The 20,011-nt window shown below is 39.9% G+C and overlaps 1 long non-coding RNA gene across 2 annotated transcripts in view; it reads left to right on the forward strand.

Moving 5' to 3' along the window:
• Positions 1-12,097: 12,097 nt before the first annotated feature.
• Positions 12,098-20,011, forward strand: part of LOC114017218 (uncharacterized) — a 42,902-nt gene continuing 34,988 nt past the window's right edge. For both annotated transcript variants that reach the window (XR_008732546.1, XR_003562124.2), the window contains exon 1: positions 12,098-12,294. This is a non-coding gene — a long non-coding RNA (uncharacterized LOC114017218). The remainder of the gene's footprint in view (positions 12,295-20,011) is intronic.

Consider the following 20,011-nt stretch of genomic DNA (forward strand, 5'->3'; position numbering starts at 1 on the left):
AAGGTAAATCAGTTTATTGGAGCACACTGAGGGCAAACATCTCCGTTACTGGAGCTATTTGCTTTCTGAGCTTAGCACTATTACAAAATGCATAACCGCAGAACGCTTCACCCAGGCTTGGCCATGCTTTCATTTGATAGTCTTGGGTTTTGAATAATGCGTGTGCAGTAAACTGGTAGTAGCACGATAGTAACAAGCCTGGAACGTAGCATCTGGGAGAAAAAGCTAAGGGCTCCCACACTGCTCTTATCTCTGTGACTACAAAGCTGCATCTTGCTACCGCAGTGAGGTGTGCACGGCAGGATTTGGCCAGAAGTGTATGCTTTCAGATGGGCTGGTTGACCTGTGTCTTAGTTTCCCATTTGAAATATTTACTGTAATTGAAATTGTGGAGGTATACATCAAATGACAAATGTTATTCACTCAACAGCAACATAGACTTCTGGAGAAGTATTTAATTACCTGTGATGTGCCTTTAATACTGTAGAATTTGCAACCTTTTATCCCATTACATAATGACCATAATTAACACCCCCCCACACCAAACAGCCCTCCCTCCCGTGTAGGCTTTGTGATTAAAGCCCTTGGACTGGCCTGACTGCGAAGGCAGGAAGGCAGGTGAGGGGAGGTAATTTTAAATTTTTAGAGTTTCCTGCGGAGCACTTCAGACTGCTTTAGCTCAGGCTGGGTGAGAACCTGCAGGAACCCAACCCTGCTTTGCCAAGAGCAAGGCTTCTGCCTGCTTGCTGCTGGCACTAGCTGTGGTGTGCTGTTTCACCATCCACCCCCACCTAAAAAATCCTAGTTCCAATATAAACTCAGACAAATAGTTGAACAAAAATAAGCTCTGTCTCCCTCAGTTCTGCATTCCCATGAAAATGCGACTGATTGTAAAGCCTGCCGTACCATTTTTGTCAAAAGTAGCACAGGCCAAAGATTAAGAGGTGCAAGGTTCAGAGCTAGAGGTTCTATCTTGCTTTAAACCTATCACATAGTTGGAAAAATTAACAAATTTGGGGGCTTAGAATGGTTGAAGGGTCTTTGAGTTTGAAAGCTGCCTGTATTTTTCATTGCATCAGCTGGTCTAATGAGGGAAACAGGCTCTCCCTCCTAAAGCGTACAGCAAAGAGTAGGTGTCCTGAATGAAGTAAAGCAGTTCTCAGCTGCGGTTTGGCACCAAACTGTTCTATGCCACTGTCAGGGCAAGAGAAGCAGAGCTGCAGGAGGGGCTGGGGAAGGCAGCCTAGCACCGTTTGCACCTGTTTGCTTTGCACACTTGACAGGACTGTAGGTATAGGCAATTTCCTCACTGTGCTGTTGTTCATGTGCATGTCTCATGTAACGACAGGGGAGAGAAAAACATTTCTTTAAACAAATGAAAATAAGATTGTAAACCATAAAGCAAACAGCAGGGAGATTTGGGGACAGATGTACTAACAAATCAGCAACAGCTGTGAAAATTGCTTCTAATACGTATTTTGAACCTGATTGAAAGAATAATAATCAAGACTAGAGTCCCTTTCCTTTTCAAAAACCAGAGATATTGATGTCTATGGCTGATACCCATCAAGCCAAAGCAACGTGGCACAATTCTCTGTGTAGCCGCATCAGAGTACTCGTGTGGATCTTTCCTTAGTGCACGGAGGGATGGAGCTGTCAGGACCGATGGTGCTCAGTAGTGCCCCTGCCCCAGCACCTGATGCCCCAAAGACACCAGGCAGCATAAGGTCATTGGGCCGGTGGGCTGGCAGAAACTGTACATATGCTTATAGGCAATTTTGCCTGCAGAAGAGGAGCCATCTGTATTAACATGGTGTTTCTTGATGTTGCCAGTTCTTTCTGCCTATCCCTAACTGGAAAAGTGCTGCTTAATTTTCACTAGGAAAGACTTTCAGCAGAACAAATGGTGGTGTCCAATCCTCAGACTGAAGTTACACATCTTAACTCTAGCACTGCAGAGCCCTTTCTATCCTGTCTCCAGCATGACTGTATGTGATGTCACTGTTTCTAAAGAAAACTTTGTATTTTCTAGGATTGCTAGAGCTCATGCAAGACTTTAAAGAAGAAAATATATTTTCTTGTTTTCTGTCGAAGAATAAGATTAAATTCTTCATTATAATGTCAGAAACAACAGGACAGCACAACCCTGTGATATTCATCACACCCATGCCTGTTTGTAGCTGGCACTACCTTTCTGTGAGACATGTCTCTGCCACAGGTACCCTGCAGCCAGGGTAGCTTCTCCTACATTCGAAGAAAGGACAAGTGTACTACTTTTGACCAACATCCCTGCCCCAAAAGCTGCTAAAGAAATCTCTTCTTTCTCTGTTAATTTGTGGGCTATTACTACAAGCTCTGATAGTCACCTTAGTGCCTACGGAGCACCCTGCAGCTCAGCAAGGAGTGTTTCCCTTGCAGCGCCTAGACCTGTGTTTGCCCTTTCTTTGAGGAAGCCAGGTCAACTTCAGCTAGAGCTATGATATTTGGTAGATGTATTATACTTTCCTCTTCTGGTGTCTTTTGGCTAGTTACCAGTTTGTAGACACAACACATGACGCAGTCATACCTGCCACCATTTACAGGAGAAATTTGCAGACATGACAAATCTGAGGACTGAGGGTGCATTTCCTGCACAAAGCAGGTCTCCCCTAAACAATCTGTTATAGCTGGGAGAGTGTTTCCAGAGCAGAGGTTTTCAGCAGGGGCTGGAGCCAGCAGTGCTGGTGATGCCATTAGAAAGGGCTCAGTGGTCCCTGTGCTGCAGGCACAACCTCCCACATTTGCCACATCAGCAGGTCCCATTTTCTGAAAACCATAATTCTCCTTAGAGAGCAAAACCTACTAGCCATTGCTTAATGCCCTTGTCTGAGGCAAAGAGCAATCAAGAGCTGGTCTGGCTGTGTGAACTGGAGGTACTGGCCCAGAGCTTGGTACTTCAGGTCCCCCAAACATGGGGAGCACTGCGGCGCTGATGGGGGAAGTCCGGTGTCCTCTGTAGCCTGCCTCTGCCCCAGCTGCTGTCCCACACGCCTGGGCTGCAGTGGCCAGCCTCCAGGATCTGGGCTTAGGCAAAGCAGGTTAGAGCTGCTCTGCTGTCCCTGTAGCTGCTTACTGTGCTGTGCCTGGAGCCTAGGTTGGCAAAAAGGCTTTATAGAGTGAAATTAGGTTGGTATTGAAGGTGTAGGAGATTATTTTACCAAAATACTAAGCACATTTTTCTGCATTTTGGCATTGTTTTTTGGAATGGGAGGTTTTGTTAAACATTTGATTAACATTTTTCCTGTTTTCTACAAACAGGAAATCCTATACTCACCTGTAAACTAAAAGAAATTATGTTAGTATGCCTGTTTTGAAGTCACAGCTGCTCTCTGACTCGTGCTACCTTCCACTTGGTACAAGAACCTTGTGTCTGTCTGTGTTTGCTTCTTGCTCAAATACTATCTTCTGTAGTTGCAGGAGACTTTGTTGGGGCTCTGAGTTTAGTTTTCAGTCTGTACTCGTTGTCATCACTGAGGCAGCCAGTCTGTAGAGGAAAGCAAAGTGTATTGTGCTATTTCGTTGTGGCTGTCTGCTCTTCACCAGTACACTAGAAGTCAAAGTAATTCTGGTGGTGATAAACCCAGGTGCATTCAAAGCATGTGACCCTACACACATGTTTACACACAGATCTAAATCTACACTTTAAAAGGGTTAAGATGCTTCTTGCAAGGATCATTTCAGTGTTAGCTGACCCTTACTATGCCTTTTCCTTAGAAATACACGTCAAAAAGAAACAGTTTTTATTTCACAGTTCTTGAAGTTTAAGGCCAAGAGAGGTAATGTCATCTCTTGCATCTCAAACACCTTGAGTTCTCACCCAGATCCTGAAAATCCAAGGAGCCAAGTGGCTTCAGCCATGACTACATTTGTATTTTTCAGAATAGAAAAGGTTAGGAAAGCAGGGCTTAGTTAACCTGGCAGAGGGTAAGCTGAGGTGGGGTGGGTGGCTTGAGAAAAAGCTATAGCTACTTGAAGGGTAGTTACAAAGACAACAGAGACAGACTCTTTTCATTAGTGCCAGGGAGCCCTGACGTGGGGCAGGAGCCACATACTGCAGTGTGGGAGGTTCAGGCTGGACATTAGGAGAGTGTTAGTGCAACTCGGAAACATGTTGCTCAAGAAGCAGAGGCTGCAGAGTCACTTTCCTTGAAGGTTTTTGCGACTTTGCAAGGCAAAGCTGTGTCTGAGCTGACCTCGTGTTCGTAGCAGCCCTGCTTCGTGAAGGAGGCTGGACCAGCTGTCCTCCACAGGTCTGTTCCAGCCAGTGTTCTGATGAGTCTGTGAAACTGCTTAGTGCCACAAGCAAGAACACAAAGATATTAAAGATGCCCTCAAAACTACTGATAGCAGGAATGCAATTAGGTGAGACACGGCCAGACTTAAGGCAAACAATGCCTCATCTGTCAGAAGCAAGCTAAAAAAAGGACTTAGTGAGGAATTCAATAGTTCATTTTTTTCCTGAGGAGATCTGCCAGAGAAAGAGAAGCAGGTTCTGGCTTAAAAAATATTTTTGCCTTCACATATACAGTGTAAATACGCAACTACCCATGAAAGAGCTCAAAGTGCTCTTTTGAAATATTAATATTCACAAATGTTGCAAAACAAAACTGAGGATAGTTGGTAAATGTATTAAATTTTCTGTAGTAGAATAACTGGTATGTTCTGAAAAAAGGCTTCAACATCTTGTGTTTCCCTTCCAAAACCAGAATTTCTTCTTATCTTTAAGTCTATTTCAGTCTTTCTGGCAATAATGAGCTTCACAGGGCAAGTATGAAAAGCTGCATTTGCAATTGACTACAGTGAACTGAGGAAGAGCTAAAATAGAATATTAAATAAAACTCACGTGATTCATTTCAAGAAACAGGAAACCTTATAATAAACACAAGATTCAGAATCAAGGCTGTAAATTACAATATAATAATTGTTTTACTACTGTGCTTTTTGACTTAGTGTGCTTATAACATTAAGTATGGCTTAGATGGCACAGGATATTTCCTTTGTGACATTACCACAACTCCCTATCATAATGATTCCTGCCAGTGCAGAGTGTAAGTATTTATTGTTGCTCAGTGTTTTTAAGAAGAAGGGAAAGACAGAGAAGTTCAGGTTCATAATAACTAACAAAAAGCACTTCACTGCAATGACTAGGAAAGGAGACAATTTGCCTTAGGGTCTGTGTAATCTCAGTGGAGGGAGATGGGAACATCTCATAAAATGATTCAGCCCACCTAGAAGCCGTGTATGGTACCCAGCCAGCTTCTTTAATGCACTTTGGTGAGTGCTTAAAGGTTGATGGTATGAGTCTGGGCTTTGAGAAGGGTGTATGTGTTATTTATACTATTTAGAAGAAGGACTTACCATGCAAAATTTGGTTTGGCTTCTTTCTATTTGAATGGACAAACCCCTCCCCTCCAGATTTTTACCACAGGCCTTCTGCTGTTGTTCCACACTCACACATAAAAAAGATCACTTCAGTGGTGTCAGTCCCCCCTCCATTATTTTTAGAACACATTTGGGAACATCTCGCACTGTCAGGACAACTATTCCTGCCTTCAGATCTTGCCTGAGTGAAGGCAGGGGCTACCTGGAGACTTTCACTGCCAGCCTGTGTCTATTGTTTGCTCTGAAAGTGCCACGTGTGCTAGACAGAACGTATTGTCCATGGTCTGCATGGAATGAGACTGAGCAAACAAAGCTGCAGGGCAAAGGAATGAATTCACTGGGCAGTGAATAGCCACTGCTGGATAACATGCAGTATAATATCATGGTTTTATATGTATTTAAATATAATAGCTCACTGAGGAATATTGAGGTGCTAGTTCACTTTAGTCCCTTTCTATACTGATATATATAAGAAGTCCTAACATCCCTGATTGTTTGGAGCTATATATTGCAATATATCCAATCTCTTCACACTGCGCCACTGGCTAAATGTGGAGAGCTGCCCTTTCAGGTGACTAACAGAGTGCCTGTAATTTCTCATAGCTGCTGCCATGTTCTGCCCAAATGTGAGTGAGTGATTTCAGGCTCTTGAATGTACCACTGGTTTGACACCCACGACTTGAGCAGGAGCAGTGAGTGGTGCTGAGACTCAAGAGCCCTGGGAGCATGCAGAGTGGCAAATTAGGCATGTCTTTGGGACCTCTGCTTTTTTTTAAAGATCTGTAAATCTTACAGGTCTAGATCTGCTGAATGAAAAAGAGTCAAAACTAATCTGATGTTTTGATCTCCATCCTCATTTGAGGAGGCTGATTTTTGCATCAGCCCATCTCAGATCTAACCTGCTGGAACATTTCATCCAGGCAGTCCCCATTTCTGCTGCCACCTTTTGCAGGGGCCCTTCAGATGTGAGTAAGGAAAGGTTTCCAGCAGGATTACTTGCTAGGCTAGCCTGCTTGTGGCTCTCTCTTCCCTGTGGCCCGATGCCTGTCCCATTGCGTGACCAGATGTGTGTCCACCGTGGCATGTGTCCATAGTTATCCACCATGAGATAAATACACTTCCAGTCACACAGGCTAGGGAGAGCTCACCATGCACCATTTAATAGGGAACACATACATACATTTTTGTACGTCTAGTCAGCCAGAGAAGCCTATATTTAGTAGTGTACAGCTTTCAAATGCCTCCATATGTGCCAGCATGACATGCTGGGGTGGATGAGCTGACTACCATTGCTCCTCATCTCAGGGTCACAGAGAGAAGGCCTGGAAGAACTCTTATGAAACCATCTGGATTGTATTAGCTGGAGCTCAGCCAGCAGGTCAGAGGCAGGGAAGAGATTATTCCCCTGCATCCAGCATTTTTGAGTTTTGCCTTCCCCACCCGCAAGAAAGAGTACAGCAAGATGGTGGTGGAATGCAAGGCATACAAGGAGAGGTTGAGGGAGCTGGGCTTGGTCAGCCTGCAGAAAAGAAGGATAAAGAGAGGTATTATTGCTGTGTACAACAACCTAATGGGGATATGAGAAGAGAAAGCCAGGCTCTCCTTGGAGGCAGAGAGGCACTGAACAGTCAGCCCACAGCAGGTTTAACAACACTTGGATCTTTCTCGATTGAGAGCACAAGCATAGCTGTAGCTCCTGTGGTGAGCTGAGGAAAAGAGGTGGGCGAGGGGATAGGGCACCACTTTTACCAGAGCACTGACCTAGCTGGAAAAGGTGGGCAAGCTCTTGTTAACAGGCATGTGTCCAGTCTGTCCTTGGTCATGTTTGCATTAACCATGATTTGGCCATTGTTGTATTAGGATTCTACAAGGTTTTATAAAACATGAAAAAAGCCACTGATAACTTAGTTTGACCAGTAATCTTTAGGGTCCCGTGGCTACACCTCTGTTTTTAAAATTACCAACATATTGATATAAACTAGATGTGATTAAAATCAGCCTGTGAAAACCATCAGATTCCTCTTTAGTTAGCAGACTGTGGGAGAGCAATGCTGTTATTTGTGCTGTCTGAGCAGTGTATAATACTTTGCAACACTTAACAGCATTACTTAGACCCTGAGAGCTGAGCCAGCTCTTCAGAAGGAATCAGGATGAGGTACCACTCTTAAAAACGTTTAGATTTACACGAGGGGAAAAGCATGCCTTCAGAGACCTATGGGTGTTGACAGCTTCCAAGGATTTCTCATTTATAAAAATGAACGAAAAAGAGGTGAAACCAAGACATTCCTGGTCCAGGTGAGCCCGTTACTCTCTTCTGGCAGTGAAAGGGAGATGCTGTACCCTAGTCCTTCTCTTCCCTAGAGCCCTGCAGTTAGTCCAGGGCATAAAAATGAATTCCTGGTTCTCCTGCAGACTTTTCCTGCCGTATTGAATGCACCCCTAAGGTAACATTCATGGAGAGCTTAGGCATGAGAATGGCAGTCAGAGCTCACATCGACTTATGGGGCACTGACACTTTCCCCTGGGGAGGTCCTCAAGGTGCACAGAGCCCTGTCTGGCATGGCCACCACCTGGGCAGAGCTGAGCAGCTCGGGACCTGGGCAACTCAGGCTCTAAAAAGTCAAAGCTTCTTCAATGTTCAGTCTGCCCAGTCTGTTCAAAATACATTAAGCATACACTTACTGGTGTGAAACATGGCAGGCCTAACAAAGCTCCAGTTCTCCTCTGCTGTCGTCCCAAGGGTTCCATGGGTAGGTCTGACATTGAGCATCGGCAGTGTCAGTGCATGTCTGCCCAAAACACACCTTGTAGACAAACAGCAGCTCAGAATAAGATGTTTCAATGTCCCTAGTGGGTCTAATCCACACTCCCCAGTCCTCCATCCAGGAATGTAGTACATCCCTGTTTCACTTGGACATCACAGGGATAAGTACATTCAAGGCTAAGCAGTAAAGAAGCATGCAGGTCCTCAAGGAAAACTGGCTGCCATTTATCAGCTATTTAATGAATGAACAGTATAGAAAAGCTGCATAAGAAAAGACAAGATGCAGAAAGGGTTAAAAAACCCAAAAACATATTCTGTGCGAAACGTTCTTACTTTTCTTATATTGAAACTTCATATTTAGAAAAGCTTTGTCTCTGTCAGTTCCACATACTTCTCTTGATAGTCTTCCTTACCCCAATGTAGTGACTTTTTGTAATGCTTTATTAGTTTCTAAAAAAAATAATAATAAAAAATTCACCAGATGATTTATAACAATGATTCATGTTATTGTTATTGCTCATTATTATCATTTGTCATATGAGACAATGCCTGGCTGTGCATTTTTCCTCTTTTAAAAGAGAAATCTGGCTCAGCTCTGAAGGCTCCAAATTCTGTTTATTATACTAGCTGAAACATGTTTATTACACTGTCATGTTTTTATATCCCTCCTGCTACCTTGTTCAAAACATACTTTTACTCTGACCGAACTGTGAAAATTCTGCAAGGTTTTGCCCCCTCTGATCAAGCCATTGATCCACTGAGTTCAACAGCCTCACATGATGGTAGCCGGTATCTGACCCAGCAGATTGTCCTCCACCTCTCAGTACCACACCTAATCCTGAGAGGCACTCCATGGGGAAGATGCCTTCATAAATTCCAGTCCTAATTAATGAGATTTCCGCAGTTTTAAGCTCTAGTCTTTTCTAAAAAATGTGAGTTAGAAACGGTCGTGTACTGCCTGTCTGTATGGTTGTTAGTGTAACAGCATTTGATCAAGAGGAGAAGCTGCAGGAGACATATGTAATGGCTAAAAATAACAATGATAAAGCAACAGTAATGACAACCCTATTTTCATGTTGCAGCTGTAATGAATTTATGCAGAACCTTGGCCAAGAGGCTTTCCAGGCACTTAATGGAGCCTTTTGGACCCCTGAGCCACAGTGACTCCACAACGATGGCAAAAAGTCTACCAAGTGACTTTCTGAACACAAATTGCAATCAAAGAAAGTCACCTTATGGGAACGCAGTCACCATTGATATCTTCATGATTGTAGGCCGTATCTGAAAGACTAACAAGCTCTACCTCTTGGATCTGATGTGCGAATGTTCCCTCCTGAATTCTGCCACTGGATCTAATGAATTACCTTCTCCTACAAATCTTGTTCCATCAGGATTGTCTGTGATCCAATAACCAATGACATGTTGCTAGAAACACACTAAAGTTTCATTGTGGCATGAAAACCTCCCAGACAGTTTGCTTGGCTTTGCAGCGATGTCAATATTTATTGTCACTGTCACAGACCCAGAAAGATTACACAGACATGGCCAGGATGCTGCACTTGCAGTTCATATAGGGTTACATACAGCACTGTCCCTCTGCTTTTGAATTTAAGAGACATTACATCAGAACTGGTGCCAATGAGATGGATTTTTCAATCAGTCCAAACACTGTTGGGAAAGGAAGCGAACCAGTGATTAACATATCTGGGCTCCTGCTTCTTGCTCCACAGACCCTGGCTGGATTTGAACCCTGGAGGAGTGATGCTAACACCATAGTCCCACAACTCCCTTAAGTCAACATAAGCAAATGCTGATGCTAAAAGAGGCAGTGCCAACTTCCCACTGGCCCAATCACTGTTTTCACTCTCCTTGCTTCCCTAGTGACTGCAAATAGTTATAAATATATAAATACATACGGGACAAAAAAAAAAAAAAAAAAAGGCTAGTTTTCACCCAGACCATCGCTCTGTTCCCGCTCACCATGTGGCTGCATGAACATCTGGCAGAAGGGAGAGAGATATAGAGATATGCAAATGGAAATAATCAAGCAGAGGACTAGAAGGTGAGCCAGGACTGCTTATTCCAGTTTAAACTGATTGTGGAGCTGGCGAGTAACCTGCAGCACTTGTACAATGTTCCTTCTTTCAGGGCTAAGGAGGAGTGGAGGGTGGGTGTGAAGAAGTGAGAAGCACGCTTCCCTGGTCCATTATATCTGGATTAGGATGAGATAAAATCCATTTTCTGACTCTGAAAAAATGCCATCAGAAATGTTTAAGCTTGTCTAAATGTAGCTAAAGTACCCTTCATCTACAAAGTGCTTCGCATTATCCATGGTGACATCCAACATCAAGTACTGATAATTTCTATTGAAACATATCCTAGTCAAGTTGCTCCTTTAAATCAAAACCGTTGTCTCATCTTTTTTGAAATGAAAATCACTTGCCTCATAAAAAGTTTTTGTTTCAGAAAATTGTATTGAGAATAATGTTTCTTAATAATGACTTTTATAATAGCATTACTTAAAACAATTAAATCAATTAGTTCAATAAAATTCTTCAGCTGAACTGCAATATTTTGGCACTGTGACTGATTGAGTTTACTGCCTTTCCAATTAATGAAAGATTGGTTCCTTTAGCAATTACACTCTGATTAGTCTGCAGCAAGAACATTTTCCATTACTCATCCCCCACTGCTATCAAAAGGCCTTTATTGATGGCTTTTCATTCTCTCTTTAATCCTAAATTAACAGAATTTATCACAATCCTTGTCCACTAAAACTCCTGGAGAAAAATTGATTTTGAATTTTATCCATGCTAAAACTTCATTGACATAGGAAAATCCAAGAAGTAACATTACTAGACACTGAAGCATCATGCCAGCCACAACCACCTAATAATTTTGGCTTAATTTAAAAAAATGTATCTGTTTCTGTTCAGGGACAAGTAAGAGTTAATGTCAAAAAGTGGGATAAAAAAGTAACTTTATCGTAATATAGCGTAAAGGATATTTTCATAGCCCAAGTAATCAAGTTTCTGACAAGTTAAGATAATTGTCAATCAAGCACTCAGTTCAAACACAGCTGCTAGAAATCACAGACAAATGAAGCCAGACACTTCACTGCAATTTGAGCACCTAACTCAGAAGTGAGTACAGAGTCTTGGTAGTAGCTGAGACTCTGTTGTAAATCCATACAGTTGTAAAAGCACTCAGAAAAGAAGTCCAGATTGCAGAGTTTTGGTTTTTCTGAAGCTGAAAACAAATGCATTTATCATGCTGCTTAAAATGATATTTAATGAGAAAAATTTGCTAGTATATCAGTTTTTTCAAAATTATTTTTAAGTATTAAAGAAAAAGTGGTTCTTAACTTTCCATAGGCAATTAGTATTTCTTTTAATCAAATCCTATTAGTAAAAGCTTTTTCCTGGCTCAGCAGGCTGAATGAACATGCCAGAGACGATTGTGAGCACACTGCAATGATCAGTCACCATTCCTGCAAAGACTCATGCTTCCTTACTTTGCTCTTGCCTGTTGAAAGTAATCAGAAATTGCATATACAAGTGTTGCTAAAACAGAGCTGTGTTTATATTTTGCCACTATTAGTTTCCATGCCTTTTTTCCCCCCTCAAATGTTAAAAATTATTTAACAGTATAAGTTTTGTCACTTACTCTACTTGACTCTGTTAAGTACAGTTTGAAGTAAAAACTGGAAATCAACAAATCTCACAAGAATTTAACATTTTACTTTTACGTGCTGCACATTCATATACTACTATTGTTTATTATACTATTGTGTAATTTTGCACAAATACTGATCAGTAATTTCGTAAGTCTGAAAACCACAATTCCCAGGTGATGACCATGACCCTAGAAAAAGTCTAGAGAAAACAACCTCATTATGAGACATACCTTGCAATAGATGTTTGCTTAACTGGAAATCCGCAAGAGCAGCTGCCCAGTGCAACGGTACATATTTGCTTCTGAATCCTTTCTCAAAGGCACTATTTAAACATGTTGATGAACTGAGCTGGATTTCTCCCCACCTCCATTCCAGCAAAACAAGGAGACTCAGAAGATAAAACTTGTTTTGTTATTGCAAGTAGTGCTATGTGGTAAGTGAGAAATTTACTTTCTATAGTTTATTAAATATGAAGGGGAAGCTTCCATATTCCTGTACAAATACAATGCCTGTGTGTACTGCTCAGTGACATTTCTATCTGAAAATGAATATACTTCTATTTCTAGAACTGTTTGTGTATAGAGCTCCTTCTTGTCCATATTTGGCTGGATATTAAAAATCTGGCTACTCTAGCTTCACCACTCTGGCAAGAGGGAAACAGGAATTACTGTATAGAGAATATCAGTCCAATTCTAGATATACAACTTGTTTCAGATCTGGTTCTGATCTATGTTAAACTTAAACAACTGAGGATGATAAGGGTTTTACAATGTGTGCAGCTGGACTAGCTATCACTAAGTTTCACACAGCATCCTGAATGGCAGCAGTGATAACAGAGATTTTCAGTCACCCCCATTCCAGGCTAAGTTCGATGCTTTGACCTAGAGGGGAAAGTTTGTGTCTCCTGAGCCAGCCACACTTCACACTTCCTTTCTGGGCTCTGTTTTAGCCTTTCTTCTGCCAATGTCTGGAAGGAAATCCCTTCAGACTGTCAACGCTTAACTTTAATTAGCTGAAGAGATTTCTCAAAGTGCTCTTTCTCACTTGGAGCTGTTTCTGTAAGCATTCTAGCTCAAAAAAAAAAAAAAAAAAAAAAGAAAGGATTCAGGAGTGACACAAGACAGGTCATCATCAATGGACCATGGCTGAGGTGGCATCACTCCTTCTCCTTCACCATTGGCCAATGATGTAAATTGTCAGAAAGGACTTGATCAAATGTCCCTTCTACTCCTGTGGGCAGCATTTATGCATGTGATCAACTTCACTCTTGCATGGAGGAAGATTTGACCTAATTTAATGGTATGGTAAGTGTCACAAAACCAAACATTTTCAGAGCAGGAATGATGTTTTCCATAGTAAAATAGAAACAACAAGTAGACTGATGTTTTTCAGATGTGTGAGAGTTTTGTGATATCTATTTCAAACAAAACTAAAAATGTCCATCAGGCTCTTTCATTCGCTTTGTGTCTTCACTTGCATTGGTGTTCTGTAGGCAATAATCCGTAAAGTAGAAACATGGATTGAATCCTGAGATACTTATTCAGGCTAAACTCTTATTACTGGCCAAGGAAGATCCGAGTAATCTTATCATCTCCTAATGTTTTTCACTGTAAAAAGGAAAAATACTAAAAAATCATATTCCTGAAACAGCCGCAGTTTTGCTCCTCTCAGTTTCAATAATCAAAACATTGCTCACTAAGCTGGTTCAAAAGCAGAAGGGCAAAACCATGCTTCCTAATAAGACTGGTGGGGGAGCAAAGACTTGTTCCTTTATTTTCAACCTTTGATTTCATAGTGGAATTTTCTGATTCTTGTTAACTTAACTTGTATTTTCTCCACCTCTGCAATTTCTTTAACATTAATTTCTAAAATACGACTTTTAAATTTTCAGATCTAATTGATGGATAAATTAAAGAAAAAAAAATGAGAAAAATATTCTATATTAGGTATCAAGTGTTCTGTAAATTAGGGTCATGAATTGCTAGAAAAATGGGAGGATGTCATACTTTTTGTTGCAATGTTATGAAATTTTCGTTTTACTTTGAAGCAAACTTTACCTTGAAGCCAAATAGGTTAACTCTACCATTCTGTCTGTAATGGTTATGAAATCCAAATCATCAAATGAATCATCAAGACTAGATGGCAATCTTTACTACTACTACTTGCAAAACTCATCAGTGGTAGAGACATATGACATGTTTGCAAAGTCCTAATATTCAGTTCTGATGAGAGGAAAAGTGTGATAATTATTTCCTTCCTATTTTACAAAAATCAGTTAGTGCTTGCGGAATGTTTTGATCGGCTAAAATGCTGCATGAGGGCTCATCTTTTAATTGGACACCAGACCTTAATATGTTATTCTTAAATGTTCTTAATATATTTCTCAATAACATAATTCTTAAATTTTTTAATTACTTCCTTCAAACACTGAACTTGTTAGCTACGATATGGTCTAGAATCTGCTATTTTACACAAGGCTCTGCCATGCTTTGAAAGTGAAATTCAAAATATTGACAAGATGATGAATCTTCCCCTTCTCTGAACTTGACACACTTGGATAATACTATGGATTTTTTAGTGATGAAAATTATCATACTGTGGTTCTGAATTTTTGCTTTTTGGTGAATAGTTTACAGCAACAGAATAAAACCATGTCAAAGTATGCATCAAGGGTGTCTGTTGCAGGACTTTCAAGATCAGGAATCTATGGCTCACTGGTGGTCCATAAGACTTTTGGTAAAGATGTGACACACAAGATCATATTTCCAGATTTACCTGATAAATTTTCTATCATAAGAATAAAGAAGGTAATAACAAGAAGTCTTAGCCACCAGTAAGTTTCAGTGCTAGATCAAGAAGTGCTAGATTTATCAAAACAAAAGCAATGAAAAAGTATAGTTAACTTCAAAACAATCCATTGTGCCTCAGAGAAGTGGTACATACAATAAATCACACTGGTGTCACACTGGTACTAGTTTTTAAACATAGACCAAGATTTTTTGTAGGTCTTTTAATCTGTACATTTGTCATCTCAAGGTTATTGAATGCATTCTGATTGGTATTGTCCATAAGGAAACCAGAGGAGTGTCAACTGCTTCAACAGGTAGACACTGACTTCTTAAGGGATGGTTGGAGGTTGCTTTTAGCACATTGCCCTGGTATATCACAGTTATCTGCTGCTTTTTCAAGATAGGTCAGATGCTAATTGCTGGGATCCACTTACTTGAAAAACTCATTTGTGTTTTATCATGGACGAGATTGGCAGAGCTGTCATGTTTTACCCTGCTGATTACAGGAGTATATTACATGAGTATTCACCCTTGGGGTCTGAAAACTTTTCCAGTGAAGCCCCTTAAATGTAGAACTTGGTCTTCTCCTTCCAGTCCTTGCTCCAATTTTTTTGTGCGCAGGTAAAGGAAAGAGATAGAAAGAAAGAATACACTGACTTGTTGTCTTAGAAGGATTTCTTTGCACATTGATGAATACAACTAAAGATAACTGGAAAAGATGAATATAGGACCTTAGTGGAAAAAAGAGATGATTTGCTAGTACTTCATGGTGATAGTTCTTTTGAAAAGTGGATAGGCTGGTGCTTTAGTCATATTCTACTTGTAGGTGGGTGCCACAAGATGTTTAGAATTCATAATCTATTATTCCTTTGTTTATATTACTGCACAGTATGTTCTAAAATTTTTAGTGTTGCAGCTTTTGACCCTAATACTGCAATGTCAGATACTGGCTTGTATTTGGAGACAAGGCCTTACAGCAGAAGGTGGAAGTTGCATGACCTATTTCTCATCTTCTAGTACTGTAATGATTTTGTGGAGCTTGAGATCTGTCCTATCATGTGGTGCTGCAGAAACCAAACAACAGGTTAGGCAGTAGCTTTCAAATTCTGTAGCACTTAAAAATTGGAGTAACCTCCCAAAACACCATCAAAATTATTTCAAGGATCTCTATGACTCCATTTAACATGAAGGGCCTTAATTCACGCTGTGTAAAAAACCCAGCTTCTATAGTTTATGTCAGGGCAGCATCTGAAACACATTGCATCTCTCTCTTTTTGACTATGGGAGTAAATTCTCAAAAAATAGCCTTCCCTTCTTATTACTAGCTAATGATGTACATTTATGGTCTGTTTGAGCTTCTCCATCCAACCGTGTTCTTCCTGACTTACAGGAAAGATGTGTTTGTTCAGCCACACTGTTCAGCCAATTCAGTAATGAGTATCCACTCTTGGTGGCTGACATGAAGCACAGAAGAAACTGTTCCACTTAAAAGTATAGTCTTCACAAGATCAACAGGCAAGCACATATGCAAGTCCCAGTAGAATAACCAGGCCTTACGGGCAGACTGGAAAAGCCTGTTTGTTTTTTTACTGTAAATTTTGACTTTTCCACTCGGGTTCTTAAAACTCAAAATTTTGAGTAAAAATATATGTATTTAGAAATACTTTTGTAGCAGTTGTGTTTCAAAAATATTATTATCTGTATAAAGGATTTTGCCAAACATAGACAATTCCTACAGAAGTTATTTTAGTTTAAAAAAATAACAAAAGGAAAGCATTTTATCTGTTCAGCCTACAAATATATACAAGCGCATAATGCAAGAGTTATCCTGGCATACACAAGAGGGCTCATAGAGAAAAATATTCTTAGAAAATTACCCACTCTTTTTCAAAATAAATTATTAGAAGAATAAATAGGTGCCCAAAAGATAAAAGTATGTGTTTATTTCCTTTCTTATGTGTAATCCTGGAGAGTGACTCAAATAATTGCTCAAAAAGGATGCAGCGGAGCCTACAAGTTAAATTTCTAATGCCATTTTAGTTAAATTGAGTCATTAAATACAGGAACTAAGGTCCTGGTTCTCCTCTACACAGAAGTGTCTTTATCCCACTTGGCAGCACAGAAGGGCTGTAAAACAAATAATGCAATTAATGCCTCACTGAATGCCCACTAGCACTGCCTGGAACAGGGAAATGCAGGCTAAGTCCCAAATTTTTCTGAAGACTTTTCTAAATGAAAAGTCCCATAACTGTCATCCAAATCACTAGCTACTGAAGAATAGAAACAAATCCACTGAATTTTTATTTCATTTTTATAACGGAGGACTTCAGAAAGTGATTGAAACTCTGAAAAAAAATACACTAGAAGAGTGTAAAGACTTCTGTGGATTTGGTCTAGGAATAGTTTTCTTTGTCTTTTGGCGAAGTTGCAACAGGAAACAAGTAGTTTTGATAGAAATGCTGACATAACTTTACTAATAGCACCTCTAACAGAGATTGTTACAATGTGTATTTACTCAGGTACAGGATTAAATAAAACATGTGAACTCACCATAGTAACCCCTACATCACATTGCAGATATGCTGCTTCTAAGATACGGCAAACGTTTCTGAAGAAATACACATGAATATTAGGTAAACATCTATCAGTTCTAAACTGTGTTTCAAAAATACTTTGCCTTGCAATATAACAAAAAGCAGCATAACTTGATGCTCTGTAAATTATTAATTTATTACTGGACTTTATTTTCATTGTTTCATGAGGATTGCCTCAAAATGTAAGTTTAGATAACTCCCCAACTCACTATGGCAAAAATACTGACAAACACATTGAGCTCCTTCACAATGATGTTGTGAATCCTTACACTCCCTTCTAATCAAGAGACTCACCTGTCCTTTTTGGACTGCCTTCTGCTGATGGCCTGAGATTTTCCAAAAATACTACAGTTCACCATAAGGTATTCACCAGAATACCACTAAGGTTGGCAGTTGGTTTGCTTCTGAACAGTCTTGTAGCCCACTTTAAGGTGTATGACTGTTTCCTCTTCATTATTCTTCTGCTCTTAATACATGTTCCTTCAAATTATCTTTATTCAGGTTGCCTTTCCTTCTTTTGCATGGACAAAATGACATTGTATTTACAAAGTTACTGCTTGGTTTTTTAGCTGAAGCGTTTTCATCTTTTCAGTCCTCCTCTGATTCATGTAAGCATTTTCTGTGTTGAATTTAATTTTAGCATTTTTTCTTTGTAGGCCTGATCCTTAATATACCCAGTATTACTTATATCTTACTAAAAAGCTTTTGGGTTGATGTACCATTGACTCCGACTTGACCAAAATCCTTGGCAGGTTGCCTGTTCATATGCATCAACTTTAAATCACTTATTCAGTGCCTAAAGCAAGTTTCTGATGATATCCAGTGGGTTGCTATGCTTCCTGCAATCAAGCTTTTGCTGCTGGCTCTTTCTTATACTTGACCCAACAATTCATGGCAGAATTTACTCCTGGAAGGAGAAGTAAATGATCACATCTGCTTTGGCCTTTTCTTGATATTAAGCAACCGTATTGCCTCTTCCCAGGTCTCACTTGTAGAGGGGAACACCCATTTTCTCACGTTACCTGAGAAGGCTGATAAAGAAGTCAACCAGCATTCTGTTTTGCCACATAAAGTCGTCTCCATAAGTTCTTTCCTCACTGTTAACCAGCTTTCTTGGGAGTCACATGCCAAAGTTTTTGATCTGGTGGTTATGTGCTGTAGCTTTAGCACAGGAGCATCGTGTGAGCAACTTGGGAACTATGCACAGCTCCAGGTCTACAAGCTTCCCTCCTCTCCATATCTAGTCCATTGTGACCACCTGGAGGAGGAAGAGATGGAGACAAGGCTGCTAGTTCTACTAAATTATGAGTATGCAGTACGGTTATCTTTTCTTGCTCTTTCCTCCAAGTCTACTTTAGCCTATTTGGACTGAGCAACTACCTGATTTGCCAGTGAACTGGATATTCTAAGATGTTCACTATTTTCTGAAGAAAAGAGGAGTTTACTCTGGGTGTTCTTCAAAACAGCAGCTCACCTGGATGCAAACTGATATATACCTTTGTGACTGTCTAGAACCAGTTTGCTAAGATGAACTGTGATGCACCTGGATGCCCACTGTCTATGGAAACAGTGGGACTTTATGCCTGCAGATTTCTTGTACAGGATATCACAAAACCAGCAAAACTTAATATCATTATGTGATCACCACAGAATCAGCTGTCTGCAAAACCTCTAAAGTGTTATCCAGTTTAATTATCAATAGCAATTACTTGCTACACTTCACAGCAGAAAGCTCAGCACTTTGTAGAAAATATGAGCAACACTTGCTAGTTCTTTTATATCTCAGCAGCGCCTCTCCTGAAACATCAATGTCAGCCAACAGAGAGGTGCTTCCCTTCAGATGACTTTGCTGCTCTCTAACACCTGTTTTTATGCGAGACTAGACACTGCATCTTGGGCTAGCTCAATAGACCTATGTCCACAACTATGTTAAAAAAACAATTTAATACTGTTATTTTTCTAAAATAATGGCAAACATTATTTTTAATCTTAGGGAAACTGTAGGGCTTCACTTACCACTCTAATTTGCATTGTCATCATATTTCAAGCCTTCTAAATTTCAGCAGAATAAATTGCATGAAGAGTGCAGCCACCTGAAAAAAAAAAACAGTAAATGAATCAAATCCATGGAATTAATAAGAAGAGAAAATAAGATGTCACTGCAAAATATTCATGTGTCTTCAATATATGACATTTCTCTGAAATGCTGAGATACAGGCAAGCAGGAGAAATTATAATATCCATCAGTTGTTTCAGATGTATTCCAGATTGATATCCTTCCATTCAATATTCTGATTTATGTGTTAGAAATATTACATTCTTCAGGTATGAAGAAGGAAAAATCCTGAGCTATATGAAAACAAATTAATCTGTAAAAATGTCAACTAAGAATTATGAAAATGCCTGTGTTTTTGTCAGAAAAAGAATGTGAAAGCCAAGAACTATTGTAGTGCTCAGAAACAGTTCCAATGGCATACATGTAAATAAAGAAATATCAGAAAAATTAATGCAGTTATTAAAATTAAAAATTCTATATTCCATAATAATTATTAGAATGAGTCCTAGTAAACTGTATAACCTATTTTTGTAGTATCTTCAAAATATATGGATGTGCTTTAAAGAAATCAGGATCTTCCTAAATAGAGAAGACATGAAAAGATTTGTTTGGAACAGGCTTAGACAAATTATTGTCTAGGGCTTCTCATTTGTCAGAGGTGAGGTGGAGTGAATTAACAGGACTAGCAGTATGTCCCTGGCTACACTGTCC

This window comes from Falco cherrug, chromosome 5 (assembly GCF_023634085.1).
Source record: "Falco cherrug isolate bFalChe1 chromosome 5, bFalChe1.pri, whole genome shotgun sequence".
Taxonomy (NCBI): Eukaryota; Metazoa; Chordata; class Aves; order Falconiformes; family Falconidae; genus Falco; species Falco cherrug.